The 25413-nt window shown below is 44.4% G+C and overlaps 2 long non-coding RNA genes across 3 annotated transcripts; one reads left to right on the top strand and one right to left on the bottom strand.

Moving 5' to 3' along the window:
* Positions 1 to 2413: 2413 nt before the first annotated feature.
* LOC135910926 (uncharacterized) lies at positions 2414 to 5550 on the bottom strand. The gene is made up of 2 exons (XR_010567165.1): positions 5442 to 5550; positions 2414 to 3098 (listed from the first exon to the last, which is right to left on the bottom strand). It is a non-coding gene; the product is annotated as an uncharacterized lncRNA (long non-coding RNA).
* Positions 5551 to 6413: 863 nt separating this feature from the next.
* LOC135910927 (uncharacterized) lies at positions 6414 to 25185 on the top strand. Of its 2 annotated transcripts, XR_010567167.1 has the most exons (5): positions 6414 to 6567; positions 18249 to 20501; positions 22608 to 22716; positions 22826 to 22886; positions 25065 to 25185. It is a non-coding gene; the product is annotated as an uncharacterized lncRNA (long non-coding RNA). The 2 variants fall into 2 exon arrangements; XR_010567166.1 differs by having other exon boundaries at positions 22608 to 22886.
* The last annotated feature ends 228 nt before the right edge of the window (positions 25186 to 25413 follow it).

Genomic DNA, 25413 nt, shown 5'->3' with positions numbered 1-25413 from the left:
TAAAAGGCCGGTCTTCGTGTTTGCCTATATTGGCATTCCAGTGTCATACCTATCCCAGCTGTCCACCCTTTTTCTGAGTCTACATATCATACCACTAATTCACCGCGGAATGAACCTGTTTCCTCCGTGTTGTTTAGCCTACGCGAAGCACATCTCCAAATTCCAGGGCTTGAAGAAAGAAGTCCAAAAAGTCGACATCATAATACAATAAAGTAGCCTTTCCTAAAGTTTCTTGTATAAAAAATACAGCGACCACAGGCACAGGTATAACGATTGCTCGACAACACTCACTAGTTTTTGTTGCGGCATAGTTTCACTATGGAAGCTTCGACACTGAAATTTAAAACTTTCTCATGTCATTAGGCCTAGGAATACAAAAATTACGGCTCTGCTTGGGGCACTCCTCCCAAAATTAGCCATCTTCAGAACTTCAAAGCCACCTATGTCATCCCTATAGTAACATACAGTTTATTACGAGTAAATGCCGGAAACAGTGCAACTTTTGCGCCATAGGTTATCAGAAAGACAAGACATTTCTCTGCAGTGGCAAACCAGACACTTCGAACCAAATATAAACATTTAAGTTAATAAGGCTGCTTGAACATCACCTGCACAATATTACTGCGTTCAGTTTCCACATTCTAGACCCTACGCTGAAAGGCAGGCTCAGCTACTGGCAGGCGCACTGTTCTGGCTACAATACTGGTATGCTCTAAATGTAATACGCCAGACTGCACTAAATAAACCTTTAGGAGCAATTCGGACCAACCAACTGAAGTTCAGCGACAAGAGGCATCTTTGCTGCGTCAGTTCGGGTTAGAATTTGTCATATCGAAGGCTTACTGAAGGGTAACTTGAATCCGCCTCAGTGGCTTATCGCCTATGGTGTTACGCTGCTAAGCCCCAGGTCGCGGTATCAAATCCCTGCCGTGGCAGCCGCATTTCGATGAGGGCGAGATACAAGAATGGCTGTGCTCCGCGTATTGGGGTCAGGTTAAGGATCCTCTGGAGGCTAAAAATTATTCTGGAGTCCCCCGCTATGGCGTGCGTCATAATCAAACCGTGCTTTTCGCACGTGAAACACCAGAATTCAATTGAACGGTAATCTGGCTGGCGGAAATTGCGGCATGTGACGGCGCCGGCTGCGAAGAAACGTCGACCACATATTCGGCCCCTTTTCCGAACTGCTGCGCAAGTAGAATCACTCTGCAACGCATTGGAATGACTGAACGATTGCTTGCTTTCCACCCACAGGCAAGTCCAAGGATACCATCCACACGTTGCGTTGATTCACAAGATAGTGAAAGCACATTTCTGCGCCCCCATTCACCGCTTGCTGCGAAATTGTTCTTCAGATAAAGTTTGAGGGAGCGCTGGTGGTGGACATGTTAGTAAAGGTGGCCAGCCACTGACGAAGAGTACTTACGAATGAAAAGGTTTGTGAATTTGGCGCCTGACTTCTTTAGCACAAGCGCTCTGCCTGAATCGGGCAACCAAGTCTGCTCATCAGCATGCGTGCACCGAGTTTTCCCTTCCTTTTATTTTCTTCTTCTACGCCTATCGTGTTAAGGTATCCAACCAGATGCACTTTAACAGCCGTTGCTCGGCCTTTTCTTTCGCCTTTCTTGTCAATGCACGTGAGAATCAATATGCAGTTTCTTGGCATATGAAATTATACCATGCAATAATCGAGAACAATATGTCTCTACTGCACAAGATGCTGAAATGAAGGTTAGCTTAGAATTATATAGCACGAGTCTAGTTCTTCCAGAAACTTGTACGTCACCCGCATGCCAGCCATAGCGAACGAAGGGCCACATGTTCAGGAAGTCGCTTGCTCAACTTTGAGCCATCCAGCGAGCCAAGGAAGCCGCACGGGAGCGGCAGCTCCCAGTGGCCATCTAGGCGGCTCCAGGCCCGGGCCTCCCAATAGCCGGATTCGAAATAAAGTTATCACATCAACTATACTAGGCTCTACGGTGTGGTTGGATATATCTAACTATTTTCTGAAACGTTACTTTGCGACAGTGTAATCTCTATAGAAGCTAATTTGACTTTTTATCCTGGATATATATATATATATATATATATATATAGAGAGAGAGAGAGAGAGGGAGTTGCTTGAGCTGCTTTCGGTGGTATCACACGATTATACGCCAGTACTGAATATCGACATCATCAGGCATATCGTGCGTATTTCCCAGGCAATATGTGCATAAATACTCCATTTATTCACTTTAAAATGTTTTACCAGACTTTGCTTTTCAGTAACCTTTGGCTTCGAAGAAAATTTATGTGTAGCTATATCGTCATATGCAATAGCTTTATGGAGCAGCAACCCCATAAAATATTCGTGCCATACTTTTTTTTTTCAGCAATGACACCAAAGCACTAGAGATATAAAAAGCTCCGCTGCAAGTCATCAACCGCAGTAACTCACTGCGATTTTATTTTCCGTAAAAGAGGTAGCTGCTGATCGGGGGCCTGCGCGTAATAGGTCGGACGGCTTGGACGACTTGGGGAACGGTGCCAACTGCTGGAACGAGGATGCCGACTGGCTTGGGCTTGACCTTCATCAGGGTGTCCGCTTCGCGGAAGAAGGCGGTGGACGAGCCCTCAACGCGCTGCACGCTGGTGGCCGAGACGCCGCCGGGGGCCCGGAACACCGTGGTCGTCACGCTCGGTCCCGATGAGAGCCTCGACGTAAGGGTGAGGTTCTCGGGTCGAGTGACTGTGCCCAGAAAGGGAGTTGGTGCTGCTACGACGGACGTCGCTGGTATAATGGCCGGCGGATTCGCCGCTATGAAGGACGTCGTTGGCGGATTCGCCGCCACGAATGACGTCGTCGGTGGTATCAGCGCCAACGGCAATGGTCCTGGGACAACGGGCGCAAATGGTGGTGTCACGGGACCGACAGAGACTACCGGCATGAGAAAGGAAGTTTCCGGTGCGGTGTCAAATTTCGGAGGTGGCTTAGTGGTGGGTCGTCGATCGCCCCGTGGAGGGACGCCTTTCGTTTTCAGGTACCGGAACCTAAAAGGGGGGTATGCCTGAGAGACGGTGGCCAGGGCAAGAAGCATGAAGAGGCTTGCGCGAATCTGCACAAGGAAACGGTTTTCACGTTGGTTTCGTTGCTGAATGCCAGAACCTGAAAGACGGGAATTATGACTGACGACATTCTTTTTTTCGCGGCAAACGAGATAATCGAAACGTGCGTTCCTAAGACGTCTCTGGTGCCGATAAGGGCGGTTTTTTGTGTTGTCTGGAAGTTCTGAGAAGACCAAAGTAGCATGGGGTTCCTTATTCTAATAACATGGATCCAGACAAATAAGCATTTTTTTCTTAGGTTTGGTGGAAAGAGACGCGCACGGAACAGTTTACTTAAGTTCTATGCAAAAAAAAAAAAACATTTTGATTAGGGAGAAAATTTCTCATTATCCTTTCTTTTTTCTTTTTGTCGCTCCTGCAAGCGTCATTTGGACCCGTTTTTTTTTTATTGCGATAGGAAATATATAAACACCCCAGGTGCCATTCTTCCGTCGGCGTCACCATTACCGTGATGTTCCCTATAAAGTCCACGGGAGATTTAAATCGCCGTGGCGCGTCTTAGGCTGTATGTACGAGGGGATGCGTGCGAGGGTGAGCCAGCGATCGTGCCTGTCTCGGGCGCACAACGGCGGAAAGTGAGCAGGAAGCGCGCCGCCTCACCTACGCAAGGCTTCGGAGGGAACCAAGGGTTTTGAGGGGGGGGGGGGGGAGGGGAGGGCGCCTTTTACGATGAAACAAGCAAACGACATAGTAACGAAAATGAAAGTGCATGAAAAAAACTTTCCGCAGGGGGAAATATCCCAGAACCTTTGCATTTCCCGTCCGATGTCCTACCAGATGAGCTACCGCGGTGCAGTTTCCCCATCCACTTTCTTGGATATTTATGTTTCCTAGTAGAACCCTGGGAGTGCTAGCCAGCGCCACCACTCACAAACCTTGGTGGCAGACGTGGAACATGCTTTCTGCCGCAGGTGTCACGAGAACGGAAGGATGTTCCACATCCGTACTTGCACTCGACTGGTTCTTGAGATTGCGATAATGACTTCTTAAATACTCTACATAAGTATTTCGAACACCATTGAGCGTAGTTAAACAATATGCTGGGTATACCATCAACTCCCGGGGTTTTCTTTGAGTCCAAATTTGGCAAAAACACTAATAGGTCGAACATCAATTATAGGAATGAAGTGCCGTTGGCTGCTAACCTCCTGAGTAAAGTTTGAGCTGAAAAATCGATTAAAAGCCGATGCAAGCTGGGTTTTGTCAGCTTCATGTTGACCATTAATAGAAAGACTGTACTGCGACTTTCGCGTAGAAGGAATATGCTGCCGGAGCTTAACCGGAGCTGTACAGAGAAAGTTTTTGATATTTATATTGAAATAGTTGTCTTTTGCTGTTGAAGTACTGTCTTTAAGACCCAGGCGTAGGTCAAAAAGTTTAGGTGCGTTGGCTTGGGAAAGGTGTTGCCGGCACGTTTTTCTTATCCTTTTTGCCTTGCGTTCAAGGCGAAGAACCTCCTTATTAAGCCACGGTGTTTTTAATTTTCATTCTTTTTGTCCTGTGATTGACGAAATCTTTGATGCACTTGAGCGCGAGACGTTTGAAGAATTGCAAGAGCTTATCGGCACTACAATCGCTCGCTTCATACAATGAAAGAAAATCCGAAAACAAGTCGTCCAGCGCATCCAGAACGTCTACGTCATTCGCACGTCTAAAAATGAGAACAATTCGCAGTTATTTTTTTTCTTTTTCGGTATGTGGCCCAGATTAAGCGATCAGTTATTAGCGTGTGGTCTGATATATCGTCCAAGTGTAAACTACGGGATCTTTGTCTAGTATACCTCTCCTAGCACGACAAAGATGAAGGATGGCTTTAGCGGTTTTGCGAAGACGAGTCGGTGCTCAAAATAGCTGTGAGAGGTAATGGAAAGTAACTAAATTCATTAAATGTTCAGCAATAGCCCTCAGAGGCTCTGTAAAATACCTCGCTTTTTTCTTTACCTCTATCTCAATCCAGTTTTCCAGAAGGTAACAGGCCCTTAGTTGGCTCACTTGCTGATTCGCGCTTCAGCCCCAGTGATTAGATTCTCCCCGTTGGTATCATCGCTAAACTGTCCTTGGATGTACCACGTTCACATCTTTCACAACAGTAGGCCTTCCATTTACAAATGTGCGAAGACATTTTCTTTATTGAAGAGTTATTTCACTAGTTTGTCAGCACGTTCACTATCCTCAACGCAAAGCATTTTTTGCATGGAACCTTAACTCACACCTATTGGTCACAGAATAAGCTCCAGAAATCGCCACTTCTTAGAAGAAAGCCACCGTTTTATACGCGGCGACCACTCGATGCAGTGCAATATGTTACTTCACTAGAGAAGAACAACTCTCACCATGGTCTTGCTTCAGTTCCTCCAGAGACTCTGAAGAACGGGACTGCTCTGATGGTGCCTGTCGTTATTAATGACGACAATTTATAGGAACTCGTCTACCGACGATTCATAGAAAGGAGGCACCTGTACCTAAGGGATGGCAGCAAAATAACAGTAAAAGAGAATAGCCTTTTCCATACATCCCAGCATTGTCTTAACGCCGGGTCAATCTTTCACTGTCAATCTCAAGGGGAGGTTGAAATTCAAAGCAGTGCACTACGCAGAGCGACAGAGCACTCGTTCTTAAAAAAAAGAACAAACCAGCAGTTTCGAAGCACTACCAAGAATGTAAGTATATTTTCTTTTTGTTTGTTTTTGCTTGTGTATGCGTTTTTTTATACTTTACACTTGGTCAAGATGATGTTGTAGAACTCTCCTTGGCACATTTTCTTCGTACAGCTTTAGCAGTAGCGCTACAGCTCTATAGAGATGTGACTTAGCTTTATTGCATATCAGATCTTTTCTTCTTTGCTGTTACGCTTATGCAGCGCCTGAACACCGCTATTTTCGCATCTCTCCTCGTAAACCATTTCGGACCCTTATAACCACGCATTGTGTGTGAGCGGCGGCTCCGCCTTAATGTTGGTGATTTTAAGCGGATGACTTCCCACCAAAAGTAAATACCGAGGGTAAACTGTTCCTACACCTTTCTCCCTGGCGAACTCATCAATCACGACATAAGTATATGCAAGGGCTTTGAAATAATGACGTTTTCGAGAAGGTGTGAACTGTACACATCTGCTAATAGTGGCTCATGATTAACTCTCGTCGTTTTATTGTGTTTTGCAGGTGGTAGACATCGTCTGACAAAAGAAAAACATGAAAGTACATTTTCGCACAAAACTATTTCTAGAGTTCTAGTAAATGTTTGACAGGAACTCTACCGCACAGCAAACAAAACAGGTATTCATTCTTGACGGCAAGATTTTTTTTCTTCACTCAAGGCAGAAGCCTTCGTTACCATCTTTGGACATCCCGCTTTAGGATGACAACCAGCGAAACGTACACACGAATATAGAACGTCGCAAGGCAGTTCCAATATTCCTGCTTGTATCGGCGACCTTAATGTCGTATGACTTGCTTAATGGTAAGTTTTCTTTAGTGCCATCTCTAGTTGCCTGGGGGTGTCGCCTACTGTTGTAATTACTCGAGCAAACACGATTCATGTTTCCCCACACTGGTCACAAATGCTGGAAAAAGCTCGCCTCACTGCTGCGATGATTTTCAAGTTTCAGTTTAACGCCCAGGTCTTAAGTGGTAAAACACACACGACCCTAACGTGTCGTGGAATTCAAAATTCAGTAATTTCCCACTTAAGGCATTCATTAGCGCCCGTGGGTATAATAAATTGATGTTTTCCCTGATGTCATGCTTGCACCTTCTGTAAGCATAAATTTATTTTAACTGTCAAAGTCCAAGATAGGTGACGTTGTCATAGAGATTGGACAGCTGTGCGAGAATAAAAAAACGGGAGGAAAAGAAAAGGTGCTTGCTCAGTCTCAAATCTTGAAAGTTTCGAGAATAACAGTAGTCGCAAAAACTTTCTTTCAAAGTTTTCAAAGGCCGTGAAAACCACTCCATACACTTTAGGAGACCATAATGTGACAGCCATATGAAGCAAATAGATAATGAAGCCGAGTTATCTGATGGCTTCAAACGATCTGGACTAACACAAATCAGACCCTTCGGTTACCCCTTTTCTCATATAATGCGACAAAGAAGACGAAAAACGGTATATGATAGCGAATGCTCAGCAGCTCTTCCCTTGTGTAGCGCATAAGTTGTACTTATTTACTGCATGCAGTTTATAGGCATTTTTTTATTACCGATATTTAAATAAAAACTCGAAACATTATAGGGAAAAGAAAGCAGAACCGGATCTTCATCCTTTTTTATATTTTTTGATAGCCTGAGCTGTTTCTCATCCAAATTCTTGTGCAACAACAAGTACGAGAAAAGGCACTCTTGCACTGAATTCGTATACCCACAGCTTGCTTTTCCAATTTTTTCCTGGTACCCAATAGAGCAAGCATGCGAGTAAGTACTCCAGTTAGTACTCTAAGGGCGTGAAATCCTTTCGCTCTTAGTACATACTCCGTAGATGAAAAAAGAACTTCGCAAGAACAACTAAGGAACGTAGTTCTGCATCTCGACTACATTCAATATTACTTAAAGTTCCATAACAATGTATCGGCGAAAATTTTTTCATTCCCGGGATCAACTACATTAGCGGAAAAGTCCTTTATATTTGAAATGTTGCACATCAACGAAGACTATGATTAGTGTGATAAAAAACTGCTAATAGATATGAATCGATAACGAGCTCACCGCATTTCACGGAAGTGTTTTTGTTTCTTGTGTGGATTCGGCGATTCAATAGTCCAATGTGAGAACTGGCAGCAACCGCGTATAACTTACCTCACAAAATGCTCCGTTATAGTACTTTGTCATTTACAAATTCGCCCTCAGTTTTCACTACACTGACCGAGTTCAAGCTTAAGCCAATGACGCTTAGAGATATTTCGGAATCGGAGCACTTGAAACCGGAAAGCTCACACACGGGATACATCTAATGGCGCTAGGAAAACATATTTCAGTTTACTGTTACCAAAAATGGTGAAACATCTGCGGTGACCTGAATATGCTATTGGTCACCATTAACATACTTCTTAAACAAGCAACAATAACTTGAAATGCGAAGTAATATTACATGAAGCAAGAATGAAAATTTGGTATATGCAATAAAAACATGTCAAACCATGTATTGTCGAAAAATATTGCTTTCAACTAACTTACAATAACTTAGAACCTAGAACTATTTGAATCGTTTTTCTTCCGATCCACTCAGGTCAAATTTACGTAACCACCGGCGCAAGCATCGGGCGGTAACCTACAGCGTTGCATGAAAAGCCTAATCAAACGCTCTCCTGGTTTATAGGGGGTCACATATTTTTTTGCTTTCGAGGCGAATATCATTGCCTACATTGAGCAGTTCTTTAAGTCTAATAGGCTGACAAGAGGCAAGGAGCACGCCGAAGTGGAGAGGGTAACGATGGGGCAGAACCAGAGCAGTGAAAGTAGATAACCGGCCGGGGACAGTGGTGCCTGCGACTGCGATTGGTCCGCTTCCCCTTACTTAGCTTGCAGTGGCGGGTCGTAAATCGCGGCAGCATGCAACGGAAGGTTAAGAATGCCGCTAAAACTGATCCCCAGCAAAGAACGGTTAGCAGAGTGATGTCCTATACGTGATGGAAGACCACAATAACGGTATATGTAATGTTTATGATACGCTAATAAATCCATGCTGTCTGGCAGGTACGAATAGTCAGTGACTGAGCCATCGGCAGGCCGCTACCTTCTATTCTTTCAGGAACGGGGCAGCTTCCGGCTATGCCTAAAAAAAAAATCAGTTTTGCTTGGCACTATAAGCTGTCTTTAATACGTTCAAGTCACTTTTATGAGCTGAGTTCTCGCGATTTTGTGACGTCGCGGGAAATACATACGAAGCGGACGCAGCCGAAAGCTTTTGACCAATATCAGAGGGCGAATGTAGTAAATGCGCCAGATCAGAAATGACTATTTTTCTTTTATTCGGTGCATTCAAGCATAATCAGTTTGTACACGTTATATCAGAAGGGAAGCTCTCGCGGTTTTCGTGACGTCGCGTGACAGACAGATGAAATAGGGGCGACCTGAATATTTTTGTCCAATCGTGGAGGACTGATTGCAGAATCGGAATATAAAAGTTTAGAATTACTTGACGTGATAGCCCTACATCTCGATGCTTCCAATGCTCTGTTCTCGTTGACTAGTGTGTTGAATATATTGCATAACATTAATCACAAAGTACACTTGTCTGGGCTGTATCTGACGCGTGGGCCCATAAAATGTCTTTATTTTTACTTAGAGTAGCCCGTAGAATACGCACATATCGCTGCCTTGCTGCGGCCAGGGAGTTGAACCTACTTCTATTCTAAAGTGAAAGTAAACATCCCACCAAAAAAGTTAATAGCGCTCCAAGATGACTTAACGTCCTCGGCGTGGCAGGTGCAGTAAATGCTCCTGCTAGTGTCATTTCTAAAGAACTCTTCTCAGGCCAACGTAATAAAACGCTATTATGAAAGTTTTGAAACTACATCAAGTGAACAACAGTTATCCTTCACTAGAGCATGAACGGATGGCTGCTTTTATTAACGTTCAAATTACCTTGAATTCTAATGTATCCACGTTAAAGAAGCGGAAGGACAGCTTACAAGTACGGTAATTTTCAGAAGCCAGTATGGAGGACCATACAGAAGAAAACCTTCGTGAATTCAGAGTCCTACCGACCTGCTTCAGATTAAGAGCTCATTGCACCTGACGCTTCTTTACTTCCAGAAAAAATCAATTCCCAATTGTTTGTGCACACTTATTATGGTTCACAAAAATTCACTGTCAGTGTTCCATTCATACTGAATGAGGTGCCCATCTTATTATGTCCTTGTTAATATATCATGAAAAATTTGACAGTATTGCATCATGCTTAGAAAACACAACCTATCGCATTAGTCCCCTTAAAACAAAACTCTAGCGATTGCTTAGTACAGATAGATAATACGCTGTATATTCTTATTAGGCAAACCTAGATACTAGGCCAGGCCCGAAAATTCGCAAGGTAAAACAAAAAGACATTGACACTTTCGATCAAATGCCATGCACTGAAAGCGATAGGAGTACCGTTGTCATCAAACTCCCCCTATTGCATTTTAACAATAAACGGAGCCAACATGGCGCCATGCATCATCTTTGACAACTGCTGTTACGCGCTATGAGAGGTGCCCGGACAGGTGCAGAGAAACAAAGAGAGAAACAACTTTATTGAGTCGAGCTCAATATTTTCTTAGACGCAGTCGATGGAAGCGGTTCCCTCTTCACGGGAACCATATGCTTCCCTAGCCGCCTGGCCCCTGGAGATCAGGACAAGCTGGTCTTCCAGGGCTGTGCTGGTTAGCAAGGCATGACGGCAACGCTTGTGCAGTGATGAGCGTTGGGATCAAAATCGTTCCACTCTCAAGTGTCTTGAACCTGGCGGAGGAAAATTGGTGAAATTGCTGTTGTTTGGCAAAAGAACAATCCAGTTCACTTTCTAATGCTTTCAGGTTCGCCAGTCGTCGAGTCAGAAGTGGATGGGTACAGATAGGCAGGAATGTCAGACTGCGCATGAAGCACCAAATTAAGCGAAGCTCTAGGAAATTCGCAATGGCTTTCAGCATCAGTTAAAATTTGGCTAGAAACAACGCAAAACGCTATCTGGGCTCGCATTCGATTTCATGATGGCAACTCACCCTCATAATTACCGTACGTTTCTCAAACATTTCTGCAAGGAACGCCAACATGCCGTGCTGTTCAATGAGGAGAAAGAATTTTACCAGTCAGAGAGTTGCAGCCGTCAAAATAGCAGAACCCCTGCTGCATTGCTCAAATGAGCCAATAGATGTAGTTCCCACGTTAGTCATAAAGGGAAGCTGGCCTCGGCCAAAGCTTTCCTGCACTGGCTAGACACCAACGCTAACGTCTACCAGGGAGTGAAAGTAAACAATGACATTGTCGGAAAGACACTTCAGCACCAGTAGAAATGCTGGTATTGAGAATGAGTCCTTCTTTCTTCTAAGGGTGACTGTCGACGTGTTCAGAGGGTTCAGCAATACTCCAGCAATGAGTTTGCAGACCTTATCAGTTTTCGAAAGCAGCCTTCTCGTTCGCATGACTTAAATTCACAAACATTTCTTTGTTTTCTCTGCTTGAGCACACGGCCTGCGGTTCGCCCCCTAAATTTCCAATAACCTGCAGCTCGCTCGTCAGAAGGCGTGGGACGAAATCAAGGACCAGTATCTGCATTCCACAGTGCATGCATTTTCGCAGCGTCTGAGGGCTTGTAAAAAGGCAAAAACAATAATTTTCAAACTCCGTCCACATTTTTTTCAATTGACAGTGTTTAACGAAATCGGTGACTAAGTTTAGTGTCACATCTAAATTTTTTATCTTTTAACGTCAAAAAAGGTGCCTCAGGAAAATTTCACTCCCCCGGTACAAAGGCGATCCACAGGAATGACAACGATAACAGACCTGTGCGGCCTTGCAGAATCACCGTGCGAATTTCAGGCTGGCTGTTTGTTTCGAGTAGTTGTAGTAAGGCTTAAAGTGTCCTGTAACTAAACCACACAGTTTAAAATGTTGCCCGCATATGACTTGGCAGTTTGCAGCGTTCTTTACATGGGAAGTGGTATCAAGGGGTATCGACACTGACTCAGTTTTGAAGGAAATAATTTATTTATATCCATTCAAACTCTCTCACAATTAAAATAATACCCTTCCGCAGCAATACAGTGCTTCCAGCGTTCCTGACACTGAGAATATGTCCGGACGTCTTTCCGGGAAGAGTCGAGCGGCCTCCTGTAGTTCAAGCTTGTTTTATGCAGGCGCGTGTTGAAGTGGTGACCTTTCAGCATGATATTCCATTTCAGAAACATACCGAATTAAGGTCAAGCTAAATCTAAGGAATTGATAAAATCCGTTACCTGTTTGGAGAAAAGCGCCCGATGTGGGCAGCTCGGGGGGCTCAATGTAGCAGACGCCAATGCATCCTTTCACAGATCACTCCGCACACGCAAGTTTCTGGCCTTAAACAATATCTTTTCCATCCTACTCGTCAGATTTGACTTCTGCTTATTTCCCTCTATTCCCGAAAGTAAAAACGCAGCTAAAAAGTCGTCCATTTCGCCCGATTTCCTGAATCAAGCTCGAGTCGGCTGAAGGGTGCTCAACTCCTTAAAGAAAGATGGCCCGCACATGTTCTCAAATTGATAGCAATGCTTCGAGCTCTGTACTGCCGCACAAGGGGATGATATCAAAGGTGAGAGCCTGTGAATGCAGACGAAGAGTTACTTTCTTCAAAACAGAGCCAGTCTCAAATTATTTTGATACAATCTCGTATAACGTGTGTATGTGAGAAATTTACTAATATCCTTAAAATTGATGGCCTGGGTTTGGGCCGCACCGGGCGCAGCAGAGAGACTCTCGTAGCTTCCTGGGCTTATAGGGTCGCCCAACAGTTCGTCCTGGCGATCTGAGATAGTCAGCGCGGCTCTTCACCACACCCCTAGTTCATCCGCTGGGACTGCGTTCTCTTTTGAACCATCCCGCATTCCCAGATTATATGCTCTAGGGTGGCTCCTCTATCATCACATAATTTACATTTCGAATCAGGGTATAATTCCGGAAACATGCCGTTAAGATTTACGTGGTTCATGTAACTTCTTGTCTAATGGTACCTCCAGTCAAGCGCCTGAGGCCTGTCCAATGTTGGGCCAGGAGGTGGATATATACACATCGACTTTCAATAGAATTCGGTAATGTCATTTAATGAGAAAAGTCTCCATATTCCGTTCCATCTCCCGCTTGGCCAGAGCCCCCCATAATCGGGTGCAGTTACTGAGTCCACGCGCAAGAGGATGGGCAGACTCGTTAAGGCTGGGGGTGGCGGTGGATTAGCACTCTGTGTGGACTGGGAACCAGATGATTTTCTTGTCGAAAGATTGCTGAGATGATATGTGTTTGGTTTTACTGTTCAGAATTCTTGCAACTTCAATTGATATGTGTCCTCTGGCATAATTTTCCATAGCCAATTGTGATTCATTAGTATTATATCTGTATTTTGGAGAAGCGATAGCCCGAGCGATGACAACTTCCCCGGCAAACTCAGATACCCTGGTTTTGATTAAGCACGAGTGTACGCTTTTTTGCTTTGTATTAGTTGCTACTGCTGTAAGCGCTTGCTGATGTGAATATTCCGCGGCATCCACGAATGGCGCTTCATCGTCGTTTCCATAGTGTTTGAGTGCAGCTTTGGCTCTGCTCGTTCTCTTGCCCTGATTGAATTCCGGGGTGCATTTTTTGGGGTAAATTGGGGATGTGAATGCTGCTCCTGATCTATCTGGCCAGCGCAACATTGGAACTTTACTGGTTATTCTAACTTATTCATAATTCATCCAGCATACTTCTGCCAGTCCGGGTGCTGTCTAGGCTTTCCAACTGAGCTGTCTGCTGAGCTTCAATCAATTATTCTAAGGTATTATGCAAGCCCAGCTGCATTCATCTCACTTTGCTGGTGCTTTCGGGCCAGCCTATGGCCTGCTTAAGACCTTTGCCTATGAGCGTACTGATTTTGTCCTTTTCTGCCTCATACCGATTAAGGTGCGCAGCTACGTAAATGATGTGGCTTACAGCAAAAGAGTGAATGAGCGTAACAGTGCAAGCCTCCCTCATTTCATGATACTCGTTCGGGATTTTCCTGATCAGCTTAAAGGCGTTGGTAACCTTGGCCACGTGCTTTGCCGCCAAGGTTTGCCGTCATCCTTCGTACGAACCTGTATCTACTCCTTCTCTCTCTCCTTGATGTATCCCTTAGGCGGCCTGCCCTTGAGGGTGGGACTGTAAAGGAAAACCTCTGATTTCTCAGTGTAGGATTTCTCAGGGGAGTCCCGTGTCTGCAAGGTACTCGTCCACTTTATCTACCGCTTCTTCCAACTTTCGTTGTATGTCTCCAACACTGCGCTGTGAGGTCCATATGGTACCATCATCCGCGTGTCGGCCATAACGTTTCCACTATTTTAACCAAATACGATCTCAGTGCCTTCTGATTCACAAGGACAGTGGGCTACGTTGCGTGCCGTAGTGAACCTAAAACTTTTGAACTTTGCCTAGGCACCCTTAATGTTCCCCCTATTAAATATATAAAAGATTATTCATTTTATTTTAGTATGCACATTGCGAGCGTTTTGTATAGGCTCGTGAACGTAAACAAAATCGAGGGTACAGTAAATATTAAGAATGGTCCTGCTTAACTGAGAAGCGGTAAACATTATGTCACACTTAACATTTAACCTGCCCTAAGTTTGACATAGAATATGTTCAAGAGAATGGAAAATATACAGGACAACGGCAGTATGCCACTTAAGAGCACTTTACTATTACATTCGGAATGCTCATTGGCTGTATTTGTCTTCACATGTTTATGAAAACTTCATCTATAAGGCATTAAAGCACTCTCTCCGCAGTGGCTAAATTGTGCGCCATACGGCAAAACACAGTTATATCGCTCCGACGTATTTCACTGCGTTATTAACTGCATGAAATATAATTAGTCCCTAAAAGAGCTTCCACTACGCATTATCCATAAACTTCTACTTATACTTCTCAATTATAAATAAGGTGCCCTAATTAGCTAACTGGGGAAAGTGGACAATTAAGCCTAATGCGTTCCTCTTATAACCCACGATGTTAGGAAATAAACAAGCAATTATTAGCAAATCTTATAATTAGGACTGGAGGCTAAAGGCTTCGCTACGATTTATACTTCACGTATGTGTCATGTTTCTCAAATGCAAACTCGGTGCGATGTAGAGTTCTCACTGGACATTCGGCTACACACCTGGCAAGGGCCGTAGAGCGCTTTCAGACACATGCGGAAGGAATTTTTGTAAAAACAATATTTTCCTGAAACTCTTAATACCTTCCCCACACATTACGCTGGGAATGCCACGTATTTTTATCAAAATGTCAACTTCGTGTCAATTAAGTTGTTTGAGGTCACTAGGAAATCTTCATGTGTGGCTCCTAAAATACGCTTGTAAAACACTTTATTATTGTTTCCGCGAAAGATCTATGCGCTTCCAACTTTTGGTAAACGCAACCCATGCCATGTTCCCCTCTCTCACCAAATTTTTTGTTGCTACGAAGTTTGGTTCATTAAAGGCAGAGAAACAACTTGAAATTTAACTTCTTACAACAGCTGTGAAGAGTTAAAATACGAGTGTATGCTCATTTTGATTCAGCGACAAATTATACATGAACCAAGGTAGCGACGCAACGTATTACCACTGTCGAAACGAGTCATGTGTGAGGTCTGTTCTACAGTTGGACTCCTTCGCGTATCCGTAAGAACACTCAGCGACATCTAGCGTAGTCGCGATGAAGCCTGGGCGTGGCCACCGAGATGCGAAACACGCCGGTGCGTGTGAACACTGAGGGACGCGTCGTGCGGCAAACGGCGTCCTTTCTCGCACTTCTTTTGAGACACACAGCGCCATCTAGTGGCACTGCCTAGAAGTTAGCGTGTGGCCTCCTTGACGAGAAGCGTGCTGTGGCGGTGTCTCAGTGGCGCGTATTCAGCGATGCAAGTTGGGGACATATTCATCGAGGAGCTTAATTCATGACGCATAGGTGAGAGGGTCGTTCATTGCGCACCACGCTAAAGCGTTGGTGCAAAAGGCGTTCATTGAAAAGCAGGACACAACAAGTGAATTTGTGACAGAGCCTGGCTATTGCGTCGCCTTACTGTCCTTGATGAACCTTTAATGTGCCCAGTCGCCAAAGCATCAAATAGGTCTGCTGAAAACCACGACATAATGAGTCGCACGTACTCACTGCTCCAAATCCGTGTCAAAAAGCTCTATTGAAGCGTGGCAGCTACCCAGGCTCGCATTTACAGTGTCTCAGGTCGGTGCGAAAGTTGTTCGTTGAAGACTGGCGCATGCGTACACGTTACCACATACTCAGTGACCCAAGCTGGTCCTTTGGTTGGTTTCGAACCCATTTACTTCAGCACAGCATCCCGATGCGCTACCCATTCGACCCCACATTTCGAAATTGTTCTGCTTGCTACGTCTGACATTCTCCACTTTCACTCGAAATATATTGCTACGAGCCAACGCCTTGGACTAACGAAGAGGACGAGGGTCATCGGGACGTTGCGCGTATTCAGCTATCTTGGCCATCTCTGTGAATAGTCTGTTCACATACCGCGCTCCGCTTTTAATCTATGCGATGCTTCGTCCCCCATATTTAGCGAACTTTTCAGTATACCTCAAGCATCGTAAAAACTCGCATTTAACGCTTTCGAGTGCTTTAGGCCAGGCACCCCGATTTCCTGTAAAATACATGTAATACTAGTCTTGAGACAACTACGCGCACTGGATCCACGCAGTCTTTAATTAAAAATTTCGTCGTCATCAGCAATAGACGACATTGATTCCAAGTTTCTAAATAAGCACCGAAGTGTACTCTTCTATAATTTTGGGCGACATCTTTTCGCAGTCTATTCTCTCGTGCTCATCACCAAAGGATTTTAAAGTCCGTAAGGTGGTTCCATTATTTAAGTCTGGCGACGTGCATTCACCTTTAAATTACAGGCCGATTTCTCTAAAAAGTGCGCCATCCAAAATTCTAGAGCCTATAATGTAGCCTAATTTCATTAGCTTCCTAGAAACAAATTCATTCTTTTCATCTTGTCAGCAGAGGTTGCGTTAATCGTTTTCCTGTGATACTCAACTTATTTCATTTATACATTACATCTTTGCCGTGTTGGATAATGGATTGACACCTTCTTAGACTTTTCTAAAGCATTTGATGTGGTCTCTCACTAATTATTTTATCTAAAATTAAATACACTCAATATTGACTGTAATATTATCACATGGATTGAAAACTTCTTAATACACAGAACGCAATTTATCTTTACTAACAATTTCGACTCTTTGCTTTGTACTGTCATTTCCGCGGTTGCGCAAGGTTCTGTTCTCGGACCCTTGTTTTTCTCATTTATAATAACGATTTTCCTAACCTTGAAGCATCCTCCATAAGGGTATTTGCAGACGACTGTGTAATTTACAAAGTAATATCAGCAAATTCTGACATTCTTATGTTACAGTCTGGTCAAGACAACGTATTTAACTAGTGCGAAACTTGGAAAATGTGACTTAACAGCCAAAAGTGCAAACTACTGAGTACTTCCCGCAATACTGCTCCCTGTAACCTATCGAATTATCTCTTGATGAACTCTGTACTCGAAAAAGTAACTTCCTATAAATACTTAGGCGTCCACATAATATTCCTGGCATTTTTCCTGGCAAACACACATAAACCACATCATTAACAATGCTAACTGCATGCTTGGTTCCCTACATCACAATTTATCTATGGCCCCCGCTAATATAAAGCTACTTCTGTAAAAAATACTAGTACGTCCTAAGCATGAATATGCCTCTTTGGTCCTAGCCAACGTAACTTAACAAATGCAACATAATCTATACAACATTGCAGCTCACGTATCATTCTTACTAACTATTGCCCGACATCAAGCGTAACGTCTATGTACACTGCTTTATACCTCCCTCTCCTCTTATCCCGTAGCAAGTTAGCACGCTTATCAGTGCTGCACAAAATTTATTACCACAATCCGAAATTAAAAGTTTAAGTTTTCTTCGAGCCTGCATGCATATAATCTCGTATTGACCATCCTCATAAATTGAGCTCTCCACATTGTCACACGAACCTATTTTTGTATTCATTTATTCCTAAAACTACCAATGATTGGAATCATCTGCCGGGCCTCGATTGCTAGCATAACCGATAAATCTGCTTTTAGAACTACTATTGAAGAAGACTTTTGTTAATCTTCATTTTTTATTTTTTTTTATTGTTATAACTTCTCTGTGCATATTCTGTACTTCATTCCACTCCCTTCTGTGACGCCTTCGGGCCTTCAAGGTACAATAAATAAATAAATAAATAAATAAATAAATAAATAAATAAATAAATAAATAAATAAATAAATAAGTCATGGTAGACTACTAGTTGTGTAAAGTATTCAGCACTATAAACCCAGCATTTCGCCGCCTCCATGGTCCTTTTCAGTAGGAATACAAGCACTTCACTTTTCTATCTTTGCAGGGGTCACTTAACATCTTCCTGGGCCTAGTCGCTGCTGTGTTCCCAGACTACATTTTCAGCGCTGGCATTTATTCCTATGTGCCCACGACCATTAGCGTACCTCCTGAGGAAAGCGAGATTTCGCATTTTATTCCCGCAGTGCCGTTATCAAACACCAGGTTTCATTGGTACCAGGTACCGTACTCTGCGGTTCAGCTAAGCAGTCCTCAGCCTACTGCAGACACCTTAAGCAACACTGAAACAAGAACGATAGAGATAACAAAAATTGTACACGAGCCTTCAGTGGTGACCACGACAACTTCTCTCTTTCTTGAACCTCCGGCGGCTAGCAACCTCTCGGCAGATTCCCCTCCACCTGTGGTTTCGAGTCCGCGCGCTACGAACAGAACGGCTCGACTTTCTTCAGGCGGAAGAAGCAAGAAAGCGACTCCTAATCCAACTAAGGTTCCTCACGTTACGTATGCATCGGCCAACACGGTCTTTCACGTTCCAGGACCGCCACGGTATGGGCTAAAACCACCCTCGCATGTTCTTCCTCCCACTTCTAGGAATGCTAGAGTGAACCCTCCGCCAATGACTTTGAATCGAAATACTACGAAAACCACCTCTCAACTATTGTTAGGCGAGGGAAGACAGGCAGTGACTATAATTGCAAGCAACATTCCGCACATCACGTATACACCGACTAAGACAGTAGTCTACATTCCAGACCCGCCACGGTATGCGCTAAAACCACCCCCGCATGCTCCTCCTCCCACCTCTAGGAATGGTGGACTGAATCCTCCCCCAATCACTTTGAATCGAAATACTACGAAAACCACCTCTCAACTCTCTTCAGGCGAGGGAAGCCAGGCAGCGACTATAATTACAAGCAACATTCCGCACATCGCGTATACACCGACTAAGACAGTAGTCTACATTCCAGACCCGCCACGGTATGCGCTAAAATCACCCCCGCAAGTTCCTCCTCCTGCCTTTAGAAATACCGGGGAGGGTACCAGAAAAAGTGAGAAACATACGCACCACACACAAAAAGTTCTACTTGCCACTAGTCCCAGCGTGTTTCATATTGGATCACCTTCGGATATCGCGGATATACACACACTTTCGCCGACTTCGACGAAGCTTTCATTAAAAATTCTTAAGTATCCTGCGAAGAACATGCACAACGCACATTCGGTTATCATTTCGCCTAGCCCCACCTTACTTCAAATCGCTGCACCTTCACCAGTTTCATTTAGCCAAGCTCTTTCGCCAGATACGACTATGACCCCGACAGCGAAAGCGACAAGTATAGCACACAGCTCAGTTCAGCCACCTGCCGCAGTGGTGTTAAATGCCCCCACAATAGTAAATGTGCTCGTTCCGACGCCAACAATGAGGACAACAGCTCCTTCAAAACCTTCTACGTTGCCTCCCAAACAAGTTTTTGAAAATTCCATTCCTTCGCCGCGCGTGGTCGCCCCGACAGCGCCCACCGTGCTCGTAAAGTCTCCCACCGCAAAACCATTCATGGCACTGGTAACGTCACGACCGACTACGGCGCGTCCAGCGAAACAAGTTGCGAAGAAGGAAATCTCTAAGAGACGGCCCAAGACGGCCGTCACAATCACCAGGCCTCCAAGTGTCTATCAAGCACCACTACTCACAGCAAAAGGCAATGGAAGTTCTATTATAAAGAATTTTACCCAAACTACGGTTACCAATTCGACAATGACCGTCTCTTACAATGGAACGTCTCATGGACATAACCGACACTCCATCCCGACTAAGCTTCTTCCCACTACTCGCGCTCCAACTTCACACAAAACACCGACGCGAGCCTCCATGGCCGCTGGCTCGAAGATTCATTACAGACAAATTAAAAAGAAGATTGTTCAGGGTGCTCTTAGAGTGACTCAACATGCACCCAGCGTAAGAACTTCGCTGTCTGCTGGGGCACAGGTGAAACTGGCGAAATCGGCTGTCTCGGTGCAGCCACCTCCAGTAATCTTGAAGTTTCCTCCCGGCAACAAGACAATTTCGCCAACCGTCACGGTCGCTAAATCTTCCACCGTCGTTGGAGCCGCTCCTACTGCGCTGACGAAAAACACAGAGGCTCTAGAGATCGTGAAAACAAAGTCTTCTGCTAAACCTACAGCTCTTCCTCCTACACCCGGAAGCAAATGGCCCACAGCCGCTCTCGGAGTCCGCAAACACCATGTCGTCGTGGGAAAGACAAGTACTAGCACTGTGACTGAGTTGAAGAAACCGGTGGGTACATCTTAGCGTCTTTTGTCACGTTGGGTCCTAGCGTCTTGTGCCAAATCAATTCTGTGGAAGTCCGCAAGATTGAGGAAGGTTCATGAAAGGAAAAATTGATATCCACCCATATGTAACACGAAGCTACAAAGGAAACCCAGCCCACATGGGTTTCTCAGAAACAAAGCCGCGTAGTTGAAGAAAAATTCATCCTGCTTCCGCATTCGAACCCCGGGCCAACGCTATTTCGGAGGTGGCCGCTCTACTATCCGAGCTAACCAGGAGGCTATGCGATCGCGGAGCGAGTGCAAATTCTTCGACAACTAGAAGCGGAAGGAAAATGAATATGCCAAATCACTTCTGCAGTATGACGCAAAGGGAGGGAGGAGGAGGAGAGGACAGGTAGCACGAAGCTGAAAAGGAAACCCACTCGGGTTTCTGAGAAAGAAAGCTTCGTGGTTCAAAGAAAAATCTTCCCTGTTTGGAGATTTGAAACCAGGATCAACGCCTTTAAGAGCCGTTGGATTCCTTTGTAGTTTCGTGCTACGTGCGGGTGGATGTCAGTTTTTTCTCTTCACGAATTAAGCTGCGCTGTTAACCAGTGCAAAATTCACCCGTCTGCAGCAATGTCCCCCATGGATAGATATACAGATATGCATGCAGCGGAATCTAGAAACCCGCACTGTTATTCGTTGTTGCCATTCGTATTGATGAATGTTTGTAGACGAAGACAAAGGTGGAATGGAATAAAGACAAACTAAAGGGATGTGTTAAGCCAAGTTAAATATGTAAAATGTTCATCTAGAAGTATCTCAATCGTTCTCACGCGATAGCTTTAAGTACCCCACGATGCAGAATATCAAGTGACGGCGTATGCGGCGTTGTCTCTTACAGAAAAATCCTCCCGAACTACGCATCCCAAAGCACGCGTGCCTTCCGGATGGCGCAGAGTCGTTACTAAACTAACTGAATTTATCAACCTAAAATGCGTGAGAAAATTCTTCAAGCACGAATTACACACACCCTACAGACATGATAGCGTCGGACTGTAAACATAATTGCGTTACGCACAAAATCAGGCACAAACCCATTTTCCAGCAGCCGTTTTCAGTGTGTCTTAATGGCCGGTGACGTTAGGGGTGGATATTAGTGTGTGCGTTGTTCTCTTTAACTTGATTGAATCTGTTAGATGCATTTATTGATATGTACATGACTAATGGCAAATATCCTAATTAGGAATGAGGTGGTTAAGGGAAATTTATGGCGAACGAGAGCAGATAACGCTATCTCGTTCCATTCTTAAAGGTGACGCTCAAGCGTCCTCTAATAGTTCTCCGTGCCAGTATAAGATTTTCTTATGCAGAAAACTTTCAACAATTTTTCGGCTGCTGGACTTCACTTTAAACCACACGCGCCGAAACATTCGAGTTGACATAATCTCCATGTTACTTCCCGGTCTTCCCTTGTCTGTGAATGAGGCAATGTTTATGTCACATGACAGATACCAGAGTCCAAGATATCAGGCGCTACCCTGAGTTATCATTTTCGACATTTTCTCGCTTTCAAAGCCTCCATTCCAACACTAATGATAATTTCGCTAGTATTGAAGCCTAATTTTAATATCTAAGTTAACGAAATACTTCCTTTTAGTGTTTCTTTGAAGAAGTTACGCTACAGAATAAATGCGCCAGCTTCAGTGTTCTTGTATTAAAGTGTTTGTAACAGTCAGGTTAAAGCAATAGAATATGCGCATCGCCGTAAGCTCTATAGGGCTCCTATTACAATATACAAAGCATTATAAACTCATGGCAATGGCCAGTTACTCTGCGCTACATAACCTTCCTCTCGTATTGAAATATTCATTAGATGCGTATTCACATGCCTACACATGTAAGCGTTTTCCTATATTGTACCTTACGTCACTGCGCCACATCATTCCTATAGTGATTCAGGGTGGGCAAGCAGTTGTATTAGAGTTTGAAGTCGTTGCAGTTTTCGGTAAGTATGCAATCAATTGGAAGTTCACGCTATTACCTGCAGCGCATAGAGCTGCTACCTTGCTTGCAGCTAACACAGCCGCAGGCTTCTCAATAACTGAATTGTTTTTACTCAATGCAGGGTATCTTCAAGTTAGCAGCAGCGATGACATCATCGGCCGCAGCAAAAGCGCTGAAACAAGCTGGACCAATTATCGGAAAATCACAGGACCCATTGGTTGGCGGAAGCGGTACGGAGATCATTGCGCAGCCGATCGTGGTGTTAGAGAATTCCACAATGCAGCGCCCGCCACCTGTCATACTTTTCTAATGCCTCTAAAAACTTTCTCTTCGCGCCAGGTACCATGATCGCACGCAACCTTACCAGGCAGCTGAGCACATTTCAAAGGCCTTAAAAATTGTGAGTACATTTCCGTGCAGAATAATTTAACAACATGTGCCTGTTGATTACTGTAGCGAAGCTTTATTCTTGGAAAATATTGCGTCTCAACTACGCGCCTTCACTTCCCAAAGATAATAGACAGCCGCTCAATCCTAAACATTATGTTATAACGTTTGTGTATGAATTTGCCTTAACCTCCTCTTTATGGCTTCCCAATAGCTTTCTGACTTCTGAAGTGCTTATCCTAAAGAACCTATTGTCTTATTTTCGCATGCCTTTAGCAATCATTTGCTGCTGTGTCTGTGTGAAAGAAAAATGAGGCGCGAAGGGCATGGAGGTTATTCCCAAGATAGGCACCCAGTGTGCTACTCTACAATTCGGGAGGAGTAAGGGTAGTCAGAAAGAAAAAGTTAAAAGAGAGACCCACAAAAAAAAAATCTGCACATTCACACATGAAAAAAAAGCGCATTAGTGTTTGAGCCATTAGACCAAGTTTCTTGAATAGAGGAATTTCAGCAGCGCCTACGTTGGTCTTCTGTTGTCTATAATTCCATAAGCCGACATTATAAGATCGTCTGCTGCTTCGATTTCTTGGAAAGTTAGAACGATGAAATGCAACATATCTCATAAGATTGTCTACAGCGAAAATAACAAACATTGCACATGGCCAAGTACTGCTCCTTAGTCCCATGGTATCTCACCGAACGCACCCTCGCTGTTTCTCTAGTAAAATTTGTAGGAAACTGCGCCTGTGACACTGATGGAGGTGCGCTTTGCAAAATTCCTGCATTGCCCCATCTTCGTTCACATTCGGCTGCACCTACTTTCCGCGAAATTTAGGTGGTAACTCAAAATTAGAATAAAAGAATAAAAAGAACCCATGACCGGCCAAGCACTCCGTGCAGATGGTGGTAACCAGCTAAGCTGAAACGCGTGGCCGTTTTGTTTATGATTGGGTGTCTCCCGACGGTTCATTAAACGGCGGCTTGGTAGGCTGCCAGATCCTCGGAACACAGTTGCTGCTTGTGCTTGAATGCACAGGCCTGTTCTTATACCCGGGCTGCAGCATTGGCACGCCCTCGACAAGCTCGTTTCCGATTCTGCTTGTGGCGTTGTTGATCGCAAGCTGCCTGTTGCCCAGGATGACGTATGATGCGTGGCCTAGCCATTTCGGAGTCGGAGAGAAACTGCAGCGCATGCGCTCAGCTGCGGCGGAAAGCGACGAAGTCCGTACGGGAGCAGCCAATCGCACGCCTCTCTTCTCCTTCTGTTTTTGTTTTCGCGCATGCGGATGGAGTGGCGCGGGAGGAGTATCTGCCGTACAGGCGACCAAGAGAAGGACGGACAAATCGGCTAGCCGTACACAGCTTCGTTGTAAAGAATGCCTATGAGATAAAGTTTACGTCCTGGAGGGCTCCCTGAACAGGCGTATCTTTCCCTAAGCAAGGGTACCTACATAAGCTTGCTGCTACATTCATGCAGCGTGGTCCTTCAGATTGCGTTAATGTGTCCTATATTGCTGCCCTAGATTATCACGTCCTACTGTATTGCAGCACTATAGGGTTTTTTTTCTCATTATAACATTGAATTCTTTACTGAGATGGGCGAATCGATTGCTAATCAATCATTACTACTTACCAAAAGAATTTTCCTAAGGAAATAAACCGGCAACTCAGTCAGCATCACAATCAAAAATATTTATTTATCTCTGTATTTATTTGTTGCATTTGTTTTGTTGTAGTGCGCCAGGGTCTTCTTGGACACTCTTGACTGGGTATAGCATAGGTGGGGCCATTTGTCCAGAGCTCCAACGGCCTCAGCTGACCTGCGTGCTCGCCGCACGAGACCAATTGGGTCTTCGCAGCGGTCGATGGCCAGCAGTGCATCCCATTGCTCGGCACTTTGATTTGTGGTTTTGGGGACTGCTGTTATAAGTTTGCATTCTCATGTAATGTGATACAAGGTGTGCTTTCGACCCATTTAGTTGCGTATCTGGTTACGTACGTTTTCCTCAGTAGGTTTAGGTTTGGGAAAGTTCCTGTCTGGGGCTGTCTCCAATAAGTGGCCTCCACCCTCGTGAGTGATTTATGCGCTGGAGAACATCGAATCCTGGTTCCCCTGTAGTGTGCAAATAAAACAGAGTATTCATTTGGAATAGAATATAGTCAATTACATATTCTTTCATTCCCTTTTCAGAAGCAGAACTGCCTGAAGATATGTGTGTTCATCAGTGCCACCAACAAAATAAAGATGCAACAAAACAAGGAGAACCTTTGTCCTTCAAAGACTATCTTAAATAAAATTTTTGCTTCGAGTTTCTTGTGTTTGCATTGACGCTTTCCTGATATTGTGAATAACATTGTTTGCGATTTCCCTACTTTTGTATTACACCTTGCAAAATTTATCAAAGCACTATATGCTGATGTGAACAAAACTGACTAGTTATCCTTTTCAAGGTGGCAGAGTAGGTCCGGTCAAGAACGATAATTTTTGTCGTGCAGATTCTATAGGCATTAGTAGGTGTCTTCCAGCGGGTCCGAATTTG

The sequence above is a fragment of the Dermacentor albipictus genome, chromosome 2 (genome assembly GCF_038994185.2).
Source record: "Dermacentor albipictus isolate Rhodes 1998 colony chromosome 2, USDA_Dalb.pri_finalv2, whole genome shotgun sequence".
NCBI lineage: Eukaryota > Metazoa > Arthropoda > Arachnida > Ixodida > Ixodidae > Dermacentor > Dermacentor albipictus.
Note: the sequence above shows the minus strand (reverse complement) of the source record. Positions and strands in the feature narration are given on the sequence as shown.